Consider the following 4536-nt stretch of genomic DNA (forward strand, 5'->3'; position numbering starts at 1 on the left):
TCATTGGCTCAAACATCCCCTCCTCAGGAAGGCTCCCCAGGACCTGAATGTAGAGAGAAGTGAGCCATGTGGCTGTCTAGGGGAAGTGTGTTCCCAGAGACTTCAAACAGGCACACGCTTTGTCCAAGGACAGCAATGGGCCCGGCCGCTGCCCTTTCCTTCCTCCACCTTCCCCATCCTTCACCCAGGTTTCCTTGGTCTACACATCCCTCCCCCCTGCACCCCCACCCCTGTTGTCTTTCACCTAGCCAAGTCCTTCTCCCGTGACCTTTCGCACTCAAGCCAGAGGCCGCCTCCTTCAGGAAGCCCTCCCTGCCCCACCCCCACTCCACGTATTTCCTTGGGACTCACTGCTCCTATCCGATCCCCCAGCTGTAGAAAGCCACCTACCCAAAGGTCATGCCCTGCTCTGCCGTAGCCCACAGCTGGGGATATGCCCATGCAGGGGGGTATAAAGGCCTGGCCAGGCCACCCCCCCCCCCCCGGCACACCTCTGAAGGGTCACCCTAGCTCCAGGGCTTGCCACGGGGTCAGCCAAGGCTGTCGCACTGGGTTCACGCTGCAGCTCGACTTTCCCCCCTCTTCCCTAAGGGTGGATCCCTTTTAGTGAACATCTCAGTCTTTATCCCAGAAATCCAACCTGTGACATCTCCCAGTGGGACGTCTCAGTCTGCAGCCGCAGCCATGGAGACGGTTGCAGCCTCAACAAGACCGTTTTCTCCATGCCCAGCGTGGACACGGATGAGCATTTTCATGGGAAACCACACGTGCAGAGTTGAGTGACCTCATCTCAATCACCCTTTTCCTTGCTCCATAGAGCGGGGAGAAGGGGCTCACCTAAGGTCTCCCAGCAGCTAAGAGGCACAGCCAGCATCTGGCGCCTCAGGCAAGCCGGGAAATCGGGAGCTATGATTGTTGCCCACCTCCTTCCTCCTCCTCCGAGGGGTCCTCGACCTGGCTTCCCGCTTCTATGGCCTCTGCATCTCATAGGTGACTGAGCCCAGAATGGACATCACCAGCCCCTCATCAGCTATTACCCAGTTCTGTGCCAGCTCCTTGGCCATTTTTCTAAAGTTTCCCGGACCGTGGGTAGAGCTCCTGAGCTCCTCTGTGCAGAGCCCCCTCACCACCATCTACAGATGTCAAAGAACCTGGCCCCATGAACCAGCACCTACCCTTTACAGAGGGGACCACAAAACCCCAGAGAGGGGTATTGTTCAGTCTCAAAGCATTGGATGGGCTAACTGCACCTCAAAGACAGGAAGTTGCCTCTGCTGGCAGGAACTTTGAGATCTAGGAGAAGAGAAGCCTGCTTCTAGGGTCTGAGCCAGCCCGAGGGTCCCCGGGCTTTGCCAGCAAGAACCAGGAACTGAGAACACCGGAGGCCCAGGGTGCAAAGAAACCTATTAGCACATCCCTACCACTTGCATTGGGGGCGGCTTTAGTAGGTGAAGGAAGAAAGCCACCGTTTAGGGGCCACGGTGTGCATCACCAGTCCCTTCCAGGACATGCGGGCTTGGGCAAACTCCTTATCCCCATTTTACAGCTGAGAAAGAGGTTTAGAAGCTAAGCCGTTCCTGCCCATTTTCTAGCATCATACGGAGGAAGGGGCTCTGAATTACAGCTTTTATGAAGGACGGGTTTTCTCAGCAACCTGGTATCCATCTGGAACTCTGAGGTTGACCAGCTCCAGAAGGCAGTGCCTCCTTCCCCGAGCAGGGAGGTCTTTTATCTCTATGTCCTAAGGAGCCCTCGCTCCAGACATCTAACAAGTGCTTTCTGTGTGAACATCCAGTTGCCTGGCTCTGTTTTGGGGATGCTCACAAAGACCACCCATGATCATTATTAGCAAGGAAAGATACAGGGCTGAGGGCCAGGCAGGTGCAGGCTTGAATATTCTTTCCCTTAGGAGCCTGGTGACTGTAGGGGTGGGACTTCACCTCCCTGAACCTTTATACCACCGTAAAAGGAGGCCTTTTCCCAGACCTCATAGTTGTCATTGGAGTTGGGGTGCACTTTGTATCCTGTGTCTTCTGCCCAGATTGAGCGCGTTCAATAGTCATTTTTTTTCCCCACGGGGTGGGAGGCAGACACCTCCACATGGTGTTAGTTGGCGTTCACACCCTTGGATGTAGATTCTTTCTCCCTGGTCCCATGGCTGGCAAGTTAGCGCGGGTTATATCTAGTTGGGCTTCTCAGGAATGCTTGGGCTTCCTTCGCAACATGGCGTGGTTTCCAAGAACAAGTGTCCCAAAAAGAGAGAATGCTGGCTGGAAGCGATATTGCCCCTTATGATCTTGCCTTGGATGATGGAGTGTCCTTTCTGCCAGATTTGGTCCGTCAAAGCAGATACAAAGCCTGGTCCAAGTTCCAGGGGTGAGGATGTAGACCCCCACCCTCTTGATTGGGTTTGGCAAAATGGACAAACATTGGTGTGATCATTTTTAGAAAATGCAGTCTGCCATTCTGCTGCCATCCCAAGTTCAGTTGCCCACATCAAGCATTGGAGTGCCTGCCTCTGAGCTTGGCACGTCCCCTGCCTTGCTTGGCTTTGGGCTGAGCACCAGCCTGGAAGCACTAGGGATAGGACAGTGAACCATCAGGTGCCCTTAGTGGCTCCTTCCCATCCCCCTTCTTATGCTTTGTGGGTCTTCAACAAAGACTCTTGGAGATATTAAGACTTTACTAAATACATAGCTTCAGACCCTTTAGGACTCGGGGCTTTTTAGAAGAGCTACAAAGGGGGACGTAGCTGTAGGAGTAGGTGATTAAGCTACCTCTCAAGTTATTTCCTGCCATAGGAGTGCAGATCGAGTTCTAGAAGAGCTACACATGTTCTTCAAGGGTTGGGTTAAAATGGGGGCACCATCTGGATTCATCAGACAGATTCTCCGAAGGACTCGAGTTCTTGGAAGGGAGGTGTGGGTAGGAGAATCCCCATGTGGCAGCCCTGGAGGAAGCTGCTTGGATACCCTGCAAGAGAGAAGCTGTTCAGTTGTAGGAGAGCACAAAGCTGCAGCACCTTTGGGAGGCTTCATAGAATGCATGCTGTTGCCCATGGCCTCTCCGGAAGAGCAGGTGTCCTAGGGCCCGGCCGTTTCTGCCCAGCATGGCACATCTCTAATGGGCAGTCTTTGCTCTGGAGCTCCCGTTGGATTTGCTGAGACCTTACTGGATCCGCATCATGATGGCAGGCTCTCCACCCCACACCGGCATCACCCACCCCCGCTATAACCTGCTTTCACACCTAACTCCTGGGTCTTCCGGTAGGTAGCTGCTAACAAACGGATCCACCCCAAGGGGGTCAGTAGGGCAGCTGGCGTGGAGTACAGAAGTGATTGCCGTGTGTCTATTTCCAGACAAACACCAGCAATAGCATTGTGCCCAGTTGTCACGCCAGTCCCCGTTTAGCCCAGCCCCCCTCTATCAGGGGCATGCCTCTTCCGGTGGCCATGTTGGCCCAGGGAGGTTCTGCCCCAGCTCCTCCCGAGGAATCTTGGAAGCATAATTGCTGACCCAGGATGTGCTGGTGCTGAGTTTATCATGACGCTAAATGCCAGCATTCTTCCTTCAACTCAAGAGCCAAAACTAATATAAACACCCCACTCCCCATTTGTTAGCCTAATGCCATCCGCAATCTGATGGGGCCTGACCCCATCTGAGCCTGATTTATGGCCTTACTAACAGATGCTATGGCTGAGAACTGAGCCAGGCGTCTGACTGAGGGGGAAGATGGTTCAAGAGAAATGGCAGCGTCCCCTCCTCACCTTGAGGGCGGGCGGGGATGGGGGGGAGGCGGTGCACAATCTTCTTTCCCGTCTACCCGGTAGGGTTCCCAACTTCTTAATCTCTTCGCTATCTATTTAGGGCAGACAAATATTTATGGATCTCCTCTTTTCTCGCCTAAGTCTGATCTGGGAAAGAAAAAGCAGTTGCAAAGCATGGGTCAGGGGCATAAGGAGGACGTAGGCGAGGTCTTACTCCCTTCTCCCTGATTATGAGGAGTCCTGGATCCTTTTTAGCAAAAATTTCATGATAGGATTGTGGGCAGCACTCCCACCAAGTCAGGATGTACGGAGCCATGTATTTTTTCTCTTTACAGTCAGATTTTTTTCCACATACATATAGAAAAGTGCACACGTAAGCATAGAGCTCGAGGAGTTTTCATAGTGAGTGTACTTGTGTGCAGCCATAATTACACACAAGTCACCATTAGGTTAAGATTAACATTCTTTTCAAGGATGTGTTTAAGAGTTGGCCCCAGGCTTTCTTTCCTATAGGCAGAAAACTCTCGCCTGGTTCACTTAAGGTGTTACTTTGCGGGTTTTTAACTACCTGGTAGAGGTGGTTTTCAGCAGAAGGAACCAGAGCTGGTTGTAGCCCAGGGCCATTTGCAGTCCGGACTCTCTGGCATCCTGTGGAGCAATTCTGCCCCTTCTCGCTGTCCTCACTTCCAGCCCCATCACATGGGCTGCTTCATGCCAACGTTTGCTCTTAACTGTGGATCTAGATCAACCCAGGTTTGAATCCCTTCTC

The 4536-nt window shown here is 52.9% G+C and overlaps 1 long non-coding RNA gene across 1 annotated transcript; it reads left to right on the top strand.

The window, feature by feature from the left end:
• The first annotated feature begins 634 nt into the window (after positions 1-634).
• LOC109277810 (uncharacterized) lies at positions 635-1794 on the top strand. The gene is made up of 2 exons (XR_002085332.2): positions 635-774; positions 991-1794. It is a non-coding gene; the product is annotated as an uncharacterized LOC109277810 (long non-coding RNA).
• The last annotated feature ends 2742 nt before the right edge of the window (positions 1795-4536 follow it).

This window comes from Panthera pardus, unplaced genomic scaffold (genome assembly GCF_024362965.1).
Source record: "Panthera pardus isolate Hobbes unplaced genomic scaffold, ASM2436296v1 HiC_scaffold_15, whole genome shotgun sequence".
Taxonomy (NCBI): Eukaryota; Metazoa; Chordata; class Mammalia; order Carnivora; family Felidae; genus Panthera; species Panthera pardus.